This window comes from Heterocephalus glaber, unplaced genomic scaffold (genome assembly GCF_053883595.1).
Source record: "Heterocephalus glaber isolate CG9 unplaced genomic scaffold, H.glaber_assembly_v1.0 deba00001442, whole genome shotgun sequence".
NCBI lineage: Eukaryota > Metazoa > Chordata > Mammalia > Rodentia > Bathyergidae > Heterocephalus > Heterocephalus glaber.
Genome location: NW_028258296.1, coordinates 16,513,046 through 16,526,647, shown reverse-complemented (window position 1 = coordinate 16,526,647; position 13,602 = coordinate 16,513,046). Strand labels below are relative to the sequence as shown.

Genomic DNA, 13,602 nt, shown 5'->3' with positions numbered 1-13,602 from the left:
GGTGATAGGTGAGTTTTGTAAGATCAAAGATGAGTTTTGGCTTACTTAAAATGATGGAAGATAGATTCTCACTGCAAAATGGATATTGAAGGGAAATTCCATTTTTAATTTCATTTGGCAAATATGTGTTTTAGCAGCCTTTGATTTATCCAAATGGAGTTTGCAAGAAGGGAGTTGAAGGTTCAGGTCCACAGTTCAACAAAGAGGTCTGGGAATATAAATTGGAAGTCATCTTAATGTAAGTACTAAACTTTTGAATCTATGTAGTAAATAAAGATAGGTGCAGTTGAGATCATCAAAAAAGAAAGTATGAAATGAGGAAAGAATAGAACTAAGGAAAAAATTGCCCCCTGTATTTCATCACTGTTGAGAGGAAGATGAGTCTGAAATGGTACAATGATAGTCAAGCTGAGATGAAATCAAGATGAGAGAAATGTTTAAAAAGTTTATTTTCTGGACTCCAAAAGAAAGATATTAATTCCAAGAGAATGTGAAACTTTTGATCAATGTAGATGAAAATCAAATATTTTCATTATATTGTGTGATGCAGAAATTATGGTAATCTTATTTGAAATTATGTCTGTAGGTTAATCATGGTTTATGTCAGATTAGAGGAAATTATGTGTTTGAAAAAATTAAAGAGTTATAGAAAAGACAGAAAAACAGTAGCATAGTTGGAGCCAGGTAAGGTGAACACATCTGTAATCCTAGCTCTTCTGGAGGTTGAGGCAGAATGTTCACAAGTTCAAGAGCAGCCTGGGAAATTTAGCAAGATTCCATCTCAGTATAAAAGGGCTGGGAGGTATCTCAGTGCCACTTAGTTTCAATCTCCATTACCACCAAACAGACAAATGAACAAAATAACAACAATGATGATGAAAAGCCAAAGAAGAGCAGCACAGATATACTCAAAGTCTCTAAAGAAAAAACTCCAATAAAACAGAATAGACCACATATTTAAATGTGCAATTCATGAAATCTTCTAAAATAAAACAGAATTTTATCTACATAATAAACAAGCATACCACATTCTGAGATTGGATTTTAATAAGACATATTTTGCTTAAAAAGCCATTGAGAAACAAGGCAAACCATGACTTATTTTGTGCCTAACATTGTTCTGGTTAAAATAAAGTTCGTATGATATAAAATACAGAGATTTATGTGCACCATGATATTTTTTGATATGTAACCTCAATCTAGATTTGGAATATTATGTGCTAAGATAGCCTCATGCCTCTTTTCAGTAAGTACTGCCTACAATAATCACTGTTTTATTACTGTCACCTTGTGCCATTTCAACTAATGTAATTGCACAACATGTATTATTTTGTGGCAGATTTTTTGTTACTCAAGACAATATTTTGGAAGTTCAACCATGTTGTGGCATTGTAAAGTGGCATCCCATTATATGAATACGTGGAATTATTTTATCCATTTCCTGTAGAAGGTATTTTATTGTTTCTAGATTTTGATTAATATGAATAAGCTATTAATCCTGTTTATTGTTTTTGCATAAGTATCAAAGAGTGAAATTGATTAGTTACAGAATAAAAATATGTCTAACTTTATTTTTTATATATTTATTTTTTTAAAGAATCCGCTTAGGCCCCATCTCTCTTTACTCCATCATCCAGAACTTAATTGTATCAAATAAAACTCAGAAACTGTGGGCAGTGTCTATATTGAGATGTGGGAAAATATGGAACACTTCACAAATTTGCGTGTCATCCTTGTGCAGGGGCCATGCTAATCTTCTCTGTATCGTTCCAATTTTAGTATATGTGCTGCCGAAGTGAACACAAAGTATGTCTAACTTTATATACATATAAGAAACTGTCAACTCTTTTTCTAAAGTGCTTGCATTTTAACCTTCTACCAGTATGATGGGGCTATAAAAGAGCACCAACAGAATTAATGGATCATGTAACAATTCTATTTTTATTTTTCCCAGCAACAACTCTACTGTTTTCTATAGAAGTTGCAATATTTTACATTTCTACTAAGAAAATACAAGAATTCTAATTTCTCCACAATACTTTGGTAATACTTGATATTTTCTGTTTTTGTTTTGCTTTGTCCTGCTTTTTTTTTTTTTAATAACCTGATGTTCTGAAATGGTATCACTTAGTAGTTTTCATTTGAACTTCCTTGATGATTAGTCATTTCAAGCATCTTTTCACATACTTGGCTGATAGCTTGTCTTGGAGAAATATATATTAAATTTTTTGTCTATTTTTCATTTTTTGGTGCTGGGAATCGAGCTCGGGACCTTGTGCTTCTAAGGCAGGTGGTGGAACCACTGAGCCAAATCCCCAGCCTATTGGTTTATTTTTTAATCAGGTTTATTGGTTGTTGTTGAGTTGTAGGAGTTCTTTAGGTAATAGGGATATTAACACATCATCAGATATAACTACAAATATTTTTTAATCTTTCAAGCATAAAAAATCATTTTGGCTTAGGATATTTACAAACCAACTCAATGCAGTAGAAATAGAACAAAAAACCCAAAACACAACAGAAAAGATGTGAGCCCAGGATTTTTTTGAAGATATCCTCAAGTATTTCAGTTATTATAAAAGTATTAAATATATAAGAATCAAGGCAGTATTTTCACCAAAACACCATAATCTACTAGTGTTTTATCTGATGACCACCAAGAAACAACTGCGAATAAATAAAAAGAAAATTGAGCAGTGAGCACAGAATATTTTTAATGCTAGAGCTGAGATTAAAACCAATGTGGACAATAAATTTAAAGACAAGGCAAAATTTGTTATAAGATGCAGGCCCAACATGGTAAAGGTCCACACTGCCAAACTGCAATCTCTTTACTTTTAAGATCTGACATTCCTAGAAATCAGAAGAGAGAATAATAGCAAAATCACATGAAGCCAACATCATTTCTTTTGTATTTCAAATGATGAGCTGATTGCCCCTTGTTTCTGCTTTCCCCTCACTTTCTCTGCCTATCACACCCACTTACTGTGTTTAGCTCCTCAGACCTCCCACCCCTTTTGTAGATGGGATGGTGCAGCTTATGTGTTGCTAATAAAAGCCAATAGATCTTTGAATACATATTGGTTGCAAATCCATTCTTTCACAAGTTATATGTTCTTTCAATGGAGAAATGATGTAATTTATTAAAAAAATAAACATTAATGGCTAAAAAGAAGAAAAGATAATAGTTACAGTAATGGCATTATTCACAAAATTAAGTAGCTGAAGGACATAATATCAAGCTGACAAGTCATATCAAAAAAAGTCTTAGCATTTCAATGGCACAAAAATAAGCAATTAGAAAGTCAATAGTTTCAGAGGAGTGCTATATATTGATTAACATTTCCATACTCATTGTGTGCTTTGATGGAAGATCAAAGCCTGCATTAAGATGAGGAATGCAGAGATTGAAAGAAAGGACAAACAATGTAAGTATTTGAAACAGATAGCAACTGCACCAAGTATTGGCCCTCTAAGGAAACTTAGAGGTAAAGAATATTGAAGAAGAGAGAACAATTCTGAAGCTTTTCTTAAAAGGTTGATGACACTATGTGAATGCCTTTTTTAATTGCGGAAGAATGGCATAAGAGTAAATTGAAGAAAAATGGAAATATTTTTATTTTTTCTATGTTGGTATTGATTTAATTCTTTTTTTTTTTTTTTGGTACTGGGAATCGAACTCAGAACCTTGCGTTTGCCAGGCAGGTGCCAGAACCACTGAGCTAAATCCCCAGCTTCTGTTGGTATTGATTTGACTAGATTATTAGCTGACCTACTGGCTTGTGATTTCTAAATTAAGAGCTAGAGCAAAACACTCAAATGATAGGACAAATTCAAGGCTAAAATATTTGTCAGCTTTGTCTTATTACTCACAGAAAAAAACATTATAGATGACTCTTCAGAAAAGAGAGGATTCCAGGACATTGGGGGCAAAGGTGTACATTGTAGGTGTCGGTTTCTCACAGATGTCAGGAGGGTGAGGGCAGACTAATTGGGTGGAACTGAGTCTCTCGATGATTTTGTTTTTGAAAAACCAGTTGTGCTTGCGAGGCAAGTGGCAGAACCACTGAGCTAAATCCCTGGCCCCTAGAATACATTTTAAAGAAGATACATCACAATTCATTAAGAAATAATTTTAGCTATAAGAATTAAATTGATCAAGTTAATTCTATGTTATAGAATAAGTTTAAAATAAGGAAACACAGCTGAGAAACATAGAAATATAGTCAGTTTTAACATCAACTCTAAATGAAGTGTGTATGGCATAGTATTAAAAAGGAATATGCATACATGTAACTCTCAATGTACACTAGTCACACAGTAAGAGAAAGAGCAGGGTATTGTTTGTGTAAAGCGTTTTTATTAAATAGGAAATTTGCATGCAGGCTTCCATGTATAATTTTTAAGCTGTCATAAATACAGACAAATTTAAAGATGGCAAGTGGCTCTTTCAGAAGACTAGGATGAAAAGTATTTTGAGAAAAGCAGAATAATTTACAGAAGAATAAAAACTACCAGCAAAAAAAAATGAGTAGCTATTCTCCATATATACTGAGAACAGAACAAGATAAAATAGGCCCCATTATAGACAAAGAGATTTAAATTGCGTGTAAGGTAAAACTTCAGACTAAAAGAGTTTGAGATACTGGTTGAATTTCTTTTTGTTGTTTTGTTTTTGTTTTAAAACCTATTATGTGTGGGAAAGATTCCAATTGTATTTTTAGCGATGACAAAATTACATAAGGTTGAACTCATTATGTAAGTTTGCTGTCACATCCTTACTATTAATGTTCAAGTACAAAGATTTCTTATGGCAAACATGCTGATCACTTTATGCCTATCAATTCTAAAGAAAAAAGCATTAGGATAATTGCTTTAACTATAGGGAAGATATTACCATAGGAGAGAAATGTGAAGAATCAAAATGAAATTCTATGGGACCAGGGAATGCTGCATTTCAGGACACAGGGAGTACAGTTACACAGGTACAGCTAGCCAGTGATTAAACAGGAATTTCTCTGCTGAGCTTGTGATGTAAGTGTGCACAGGAAATTTGGTTCAAACCCTAACCACTATTGGAATGGAGGGTTAGTGAAAGAGGGAGGCCTTGTCTTAGGGCCCTGAAAGAGATCCATTTTGGGATCACCTCAATTATTTAAGCCCCACTCGAGATGAACTTGAGATTAAGATTTAATGCTATGGTGCTCACTCTGCATAAATCTCCTTGCACACCAAGAAGACGTTGGGGTGAGTGTGAAGTAAGAAGCGCTCACTAGTGACCTCAGTGTAATGCAATAAGTGCTGGTGCTTTTCTAACAACTTTACATACATTTTCTATTTAATCATTATAAGAAACCTGATGAGGAAGCAGAAAGTGTTTGTGGGGGATTCAACTTGCAATTACTATTGAGGACATTAAGAGTTTGGAGATTTAAACTTTTCCTACATTCCCACAGCAAGTAAGCAGGACAGTCCAGACACTGCATCCTCAGTCACTCTGTAGATTGATTCAGTTATATTATAAATATGCAGCAGATTTTAATAATTATGGACTAAACCAGACTAATCTGTTAGACTATGTTAATTTGCTTACTGAGTTATTGACTTATTTAGAAAATTTTAAATATTTAGAAAAAATGTACTTTCTCATTACTTACTGATTACATGTAGTTACTGATAAAAACATGTAATTTCTTTTTTATGTTATGCTAATTTCAGATTTTTTTAAAGCCTTATTAAAATGCATCCATTATTTGCAAGAGTTACAAGATTAGTTGTTCCCGGTATGCAGAAGAAAATGGAATAATCCTCATTTGCTACAATATTTTAGGAAACTGTGCTCTGGAGAAACAACAAATTTCAATCATATGAGATTTGACTTTCAATAACGCATTTATGTCCTCCAGGAAAATATGATTTCTTTGGCCTCCAGTAGAATATGACTATGTTAGATCACATTTCTTTAGATATGTACAAATTAGGCCTATTGCACAATGTGTAGGAATTACTTTCCTAATGTATCACAATAACTAGAATTAATTGAAATCCTTTAGGGTATGTGAGGCCGGAAATGTGTCATGTTCACGGTATAGTAGGAAATAATTAGATCTGTAGTGAAGAAACACTCCCAATTAAAACTTTATGGAAATTGATTCTGAAATTAACTTTAAGGAAGTTGAAAGGAAGCAGATCATAGGCAAAATGTAACAATCCTCCTCCTTTGTATTAAGAAGCATATTTTATATCTGTGTACAAAATCTGTGTTACACTCTTAGAGTCTGTACATCATTTGTGTGACATGTTAAAGTTAAATCTATATCAGATGTATTAAAAAGACCATGGAAAACATTTTTGTGCCAACGAAAGGAATGCTTATCACAGCAATGTCTTCTCATCATCAAATTCATATATAAACCTTAATAAGAAATGATTAATGCATACTAATATATTTTAATTCATATTAAACACAGATTTATACAGAAAAATCTTATCTGTTAAAGTCCAGAAGTTGTTTCCAAATCTTGATTATTATATTTATTTAATATATTACTTAACCAGATGAAAGCATCATACAAGATCTTCTATTTATAAATTGGTCAATAATATTTCAAAAGTAAGACTTCTTTAATTCACATGAAACAGGATACATTTTGAAAATGTCTGAGGTAAGAGGACCTGTACAGGGCCTTAATTCTTGTTTTCTTGCCTTCTCTTGGAAGTTCTAATACAATACCTTTTTCTTTTATTTATTTCCAACATTTAAGTAATATGATTTCAAAATATAAAATGTTCACATAACTCTTGATGGAATTAAAGCAATTTAGACTTGGGGGGGTATTTTTCAATTTGTAAGAAAACCAAAGTTCATAAAGATTAAGTAATGGGCCAAATTTACATAGACTGGTTGCCAGATTGTAACTCCTTTGGAACTAAAATCAAGAGCAATACTTCTAATTATAAGCCCTTGGCTTGCACATGAAACCGGAATACTTCCAGTAGGTAAGTGGCTGCTCGGATTCTCCATAGAGGGGCAGATGTTCAGCACAAAAAGAATGGAAACACTTTTTCAAAGTTAAATTTCATGACATTTATACTCATGCTGAGGTGCTGCTTTAAATGTTTTCTTGGATCATTATTGACATTCAATTATCTTATGGAAAGATTGTGGCCTCTAGGTTTCTGCTATAATATTCCAATTATAATTTACATAGTGCTTCTTGTGATTGGCAAGGAGACTGCAGTTTTATTCACATGCAGAGTTTCAGCCTTGGATGAGTAAGCTATTACGTATAAAAGGAAGCATCTTAAGCAAATTGATTTTCTGTGTATAGCATTAGTCCAAAAGGACTGCTTTGTGCAAAAATCAAGATCAATAGTTCTGTACAAAACTAAATTGAATCATGCTGCCACTTCAATTTTATAATAGTTTTAATGTAAGATAAGTAATAAACTTGCCTTGGGATCTTCCTTATTGGTTGTCCTAATCTCAATAACAATCAGTGTGTACTTCATTACACCACTTGCTGTTGATACCAGAACTAGAATCAGAATTCATAGTGAAAGAGGTGGATGTTATGCATGTCAACCAAAGCCAGGGTGTCTGACTGTCATTTATTTAACCAAAACACTGGTAAAATTCAACTGTGTTATGATAACTAAACTCTGAATTTATGGATGGCATGTGAATGAAAGTAATGAAAGTGACTCCTGCTACTCTGGAGGAGTCCAGAACGATATTTGGGCAGCATTAGTTAGTGCATTAAATTTTGAGTGATGATGGTATTTTTAATACAGGAGGTGTGGTATCCCCAAAGCTAGTAGAGGACTGAGATGATTATTCTGGAAATTCAAGCTTAAAAGGCCCACTTATTCCAATAACAGAAATATTTGGGAAAGATCAGTGGATGAAAACAGGTGTGGAGTTGGAGAGAGAAAAGGGAAATAACATTTGCTCAGTACCCTGTGTGTGTCATAGCCTTTGTGTGTCATTCAGTGCCCTATGTGCTTCTGCACATTCACCTAACTGATAAATAAGAATTTATGAAACATCTATTATGCTTGGAGCCAAATATGTAATTCTGGACAAAACATGAAGGTTTACACTAACCTTACAGTAGGTATCTAAATAGTTCTGATTTATGATTCAGCTCAGAGAACTGAAATATTGTTCAAAGTCACATGGTTAGAAATTGAGAAGGGTGGATTCTGAGTCCAGATCTGTCCGTCTTCAAAGCCTGACATATTTCATGCCATCGTGTCATGAGCAAATTCAGGTGAACAGTAAGTACACACTAAGCACAAAATAATAAATCTATCTATTCATTTGGCAAACTCCAAATCCCTTAAATTTCTTAGGGTTCAAAAATAAGCAGTTCATTTTTCAAATCTTGGCAGGTGCTTATGTCTGGGCTTCAGTACATTTCATTACATTTCACTGTCACATATAAAGACTTCTTTAAACTGTAATTTGCACATATTTTTCAAAATTAATTTAATGAAATATTCACTGAAAACAAAGATTAATTACTCCAGGTTTGTCAGCCAACACAACACAGTGATGACTGTGGGTTTCTTTCTTGAAACAGTTGTTACTTACACACAGATTATGATGCATTTTTGGAAGCATATAATTCCTAAATTCATATTAACTGCTTCATAAATCATAGGCCCACTGAAAAATTAATGAAAGAGCTATAACATGTACAAATATATAAAAGTATGAAAGTCTAAGTCTAAGAACTAATAGAATTCTCAAGCCTTTTAATTTCTTCAGAAATTAAGTAACTCTTTCCCATTAGGAAATACGTCTTTAGTAAAATATTTCTGAAATAAGAGGATTTTTTAGTAGTAGGTAGTTGTATAATTGTCTCCTTTAAAAAAAAAAACTGGTTTGAAAACATTTAAGCATATAGAAGTACGTGAAATGTTTACTTCTCCAACTATAGAAAAGTGCATATCTCTCCCTTGAAAAATAGATCAAAAATATTTTAAACATATAGAAGATGCTCTTTTTAGGTTCAGAAAATTATTTTTCAAAGGATACTTGAGAGATCTACTCTAGATATGAATCCTGATCATTTTAACCCCAGAGTAATTTCTTCCCTGCAGTACTAGGTGTGGATCAACCTATTTGCACACTAGTTTTTGAGCCTCTACCATCTACGAAGCATCATTGCATTTTTGGGAATACAATGGCAAATGAAACATGAAAGGACTCCCTGGTTTTATCATGCTTATAAACCTCTTCCTGTGTTTCTGTGAATTTACACTCCTGATCCCTTTTGATTGCTGTCCTTCTGGCAAACACTCCTTAAATGCTAATTTTGTCTGGAGTTTGTTAGCTTCATCCTATTACCTTCATATGTGCTGTCATTCTTGCCTTCAGCTTTCTCCTCTGTTGCTTTACAGTTGGCATTTTCTTTGAGCTCTTTCTTGCTTTCCAGTTCCTTGTATCCTAGTGGTTACTCAAGTCCTTCTGGAAATCCCTCAGTCACTTCACACAGAACATATCCGGAAGTGAAGCATGTTAATCTTCTCTTCCCTTCCAAGCAAACCTTGTGCGCCTTAGTGCCCCTGCTCTTACCTATCAACATCACCACCAATCAGGAAGTCTCCCCATATTAGTCATCTATATGTTCATGATTAATCGCTCAGATTTCTAGACTCAGACAGCTGGTGTTTCTATCCAACTTTGCCAGTAATTAGCTTAGCAACATTCGCCACGGAATTAACCTAATGGATCCGTAATTTGCTTATCATTAACATGGGGATTCTGGTTGCTGGGAAAATTAACAGAGATATGAGTCAAGAGGTTATCATATGATGTGACCTAAATAAAATTGTTTTTGGTGTTAGTTTTGCTTTTATTTTCATATTTTTATTGCTGCCACTGCTCAGTTATTTCAGTGTGGTTGGTAAAGTCCTAGAGCTTTGGGGACTTCCTATGACTCTGAGTGCACCTGAGGACCAGGGCTTCCCCTAACCCCTCAGTCGAGATCTCTCTGATTTCATGTCTTATCTCCTTCAGTATGCACTTCTGAATTCTGACTAAAATGAATTCTGCAGTTGAGCACAATTTTATCAACGAACAATGTGTTTCTAGGCATGTTCCTTTGTTTCTCTATTCCAATTTACTTTTTCAAATGCTACACTTGAGGTGCCAAACTTTTTTCTTGGCACTGAATTTTTAGTTGAATCCTGTAAGTCTCTGCATTTGGCTCAGAATCCCTCTTTTCCAGGGCGAATCCTTCTGAGACAATTCTGTGAAGGGTAAACACACTGTGGAGTGTAAAGAGGGTGACATCGCTGGGTCTCCTTGATCCTGCTCCAGTTACATGGAGTTAGAGCTGTGTTATTAATTAAAAGGAAGCTCTATTGTCCTTTTTTTTTGGTACCAGGGATGGAACTCAGGACCTTGCGCTTGCGAGGCAGGCGCCCGAACCACTGAGCTAAATCCCCAGCACAGCTCTATTGTCTTTAGTGTCTCACACATATTTCCAAAGCTACTGTTCTCCAACTGCAGAGCACTACTCAAAAAAAAAAAAAAAATCTGGCTGTTTGAAGAACCAGCCAAAAATAACAATTAGCTTCCTGACATACCCATTTCTAATGAATGTGTTATATACTTCAAAATATCAGTGGCATGTCTACTAAATTAAAACTTCCAATTTTGTTTCTAGCTGGCCCATATTGACCCTACATACAAAAACATGGCATTAAAAAGCTAAAACTACATGCTGTGTTCAACATGAATTCATAGATAGATAAGCATAATAGTTGAAATGGGTTAGGCAGTAACTGGTATTAAATTATATGAGTATATGACAAATTGAGTTATAGGTAATAACTGGTATTCATTAAATATCTATATTTCAGTCAAAACCATGGGTGTAAAAAATTAAATTAAATTAAACGTTTGTAATTTGGGTTTTTATTTTCAACTTATTCATATTTCCAACAAGTGAACTCAACTAAATAAATGTTAGTCATTTTGGTTTTTATTCAAAAGATATCCCTCTCTGTTTTATCTCTAGATCATACCTATGTGGAATGTCCATGTGTAATGCACATGACATCCACACATGTGGATGGTGAGGATATAGTAACTTTCTTGATCCCGGGAACACTTGGCCTCTTCTGTACTGCAGGAATATAAGCTATGATGTCAGATCTTGGAGACTTGGGCTCATTTCCTGTACCATCAATTCCATATCCAGTAGTCCTAGCTTATATGATCCATTCCACATATACTAAGACTGTCCTTAGGTCACAAAAAAGAGACTATTTCTGATATTCCTCTGTCTCTGCTAATTCTGTTCCCTTGTGACCATATAGAAGGCATGGCAAACACTTCAAAAGCTCATGGCCATCTGTCTGGAGCTATGTACCAGATCTCAGACACATTTCTTCTCACTTTTTACTGTGTACCCAGGATGTACACTAGTATAGAGCATTTTCTTCTTCTTCACCTTTTTTCCTTAATTTCCCAGTTGTCCCTCTACTACTTATTATGTACAAATAATTAAATCTATTGTTTCCAGGGGACATGATCATCATTATTTTCATGCTAAGCATTTTCTGCTCCATAATTGAAGTTTTGCTCCGAACCTCCATTTATTGTATTACCATTTCCTTTCAAACAAAGGCTCAGCCAAAAGCCAAGAGTCTCTTCTTTTGACTGATGGTGGGCAATGGGCAATGCCTTAGTTAATATTCCTAAATTACATTCTGTCAAGTGTCCCTTCAATTAGTCAAGAAGCAAAACCCCAGATTTTCAACTCACTCTCTGTGGAAGGGTGAAATGACCCAACCAGAGAGGACAGATACACTAGTCCCAAAAATATTAAGAGCTCAAGAAATAGCAAGCATTTGCCCTTCCCAGTCCTTACTTTTTGCTTGTCAGTTTGATTCCTCCTTACTATAGGACCAGCTTCCTCCACAGTGGAAATTACACTGGTTGGTATCTTCTATGTTTTAGGCCATAAGATTTTGCCACCTGAAAGAGCTCACCCCTGCCACCCAGATTCAGTTTGAAAACTCCCGGGGAAGTTCCCTGATGTTTTTGACTTGCATCAGTGGCCACTTCAATGTCATTCAACCCTAGCAGATCAGCTATCTGTTCGGGTATGAACATGTTAGCTTGGAGGATGTTGTGTCCATGGGAGAGGATGATAGGCAGGTTATACCTAGTGTTCTTAGAAGCAGAAGTGTAGGGGATGCGTTACGTTCCACACTTTAACGGAGACACACTCACTAGACCCTGGCGACTGAGTTGACATTTCTGCCATTACATATATTTCTCCGTGGTCTATGCCTTTATCTCATCCAGTTCAAGTATAGAGCCTCTGGGAAATTTTCCTGAAATTCTTAACACCCAAGTGTCTATGTAAAATCAAATACATCAGAGATGTGAAAGGGGCTTACATCTCTCATGACCTTCATGCTATTGCTGAAGAGAAAACCCACAAAAAGCAGTTTGCATCCCTGTGCTACCTTCAAGAGTTAACACAATGATTTTGTGTATCAGAAATGGTTTTCTTTGGGATATCAGAGGAGTATCTGTTTTCTAGCCAACAGAGAGATTTTATAGAAACTAAATCCAAATGCTGATTTGATTTACAGGAAGCAATCATGAAAGCAGAGTTTGGTGAGAAGGTGACTTATGCGGCAAGCATCCACCTTCAGTGACTAACCGGGTTCAATTCCTGCCTCTAGCTACAGCACAGGTGTGTGAAAGAATTGTAGGTTCTTTGGTATGCCTTTTCTTTTTCTCTCAGCCTCTCTTTTTATGTGGCTCAGAAGAACCTCCTGTGGCCAATTGTGGGTTGAAGATAATTAGCCTTTAATTATCACCAGTTACATTTTCACCTGTTCCACTTGCAAATCCCCAGAACCTCTAGTTTTCCAATTAGCGTGTTCATCCTCCAACAAGCAAGTGCAGGGAAACGGCCTTCCCCTTTGGGAACTAGCTCCTCCCCCACTAACCTTTCAAGTTATATTTGAGCTAGTGTAAGAATACCCTTGAGAGGATCAACTTATTTTTATTTGCAATATGTATCTACAGGATCTCAGATCAAAAGTGTGCTCTCATTGCAGTAGTTGAATCCACACAGAGACTGCAGAGACTATCTCTGGGGAGATCCCAATAATGAATATTGTTCAGGACAGAACGGGTGGATTAAAATTCACTCAAATAGCAAAACCTTATTTGCAATCCAAAGAAGAGTTTTCTGTTCTGTCTTCCTTTTTGGTTACATATGAGTAAAATTCAAAGGGAGTAGGAAAAGAATTCTGACATAGAATGTTTTTGATCTTCTATCAGGAGACTGAATCTTTATCCATTTGACCAGAGGAAGCCAGGAGCTTATACTTACACTAAGCAAGGCGACTATCTGAGATGTAATCCCGAAAGAAAGAAAAAAATAAATATATAAATGGGTGAAAAATCTCATGCAGTTAAGAAGACCTCATTATCAACAAGCTGCCAAATTTAAAATAAAACATTCACTAATCCCTCAAAAGCATATTGCAAAGGAAAAACAAAGAGTAATTTACTTCACAGACCTTTTGAGGTTTTACATCTTGGATCACCTGGTATCATAT

The 13,602-nt window shown here is 35.0% G+C and overlaps 1 non-coding gene across 1 annotated transcript; it reads right to left on the bottom strand.

Annotated features, from left to right (window-relative positions):
* Positions 1-1,696: 1,696 nt before the first annotated feature.
* On the bottom strand, positions 1,697-1,803 carry LOC147827618 (U6 spliceosomal RNA). Its single transcript, XR_015452115.1, has one exon. It is a non-coding gene; the product is annotated as a U6 spliceosomal RNA (small nuclear RNA).
* Between the last annotated feature and the right edge of the window lie 11,799 nt (positions 1,804-13,602).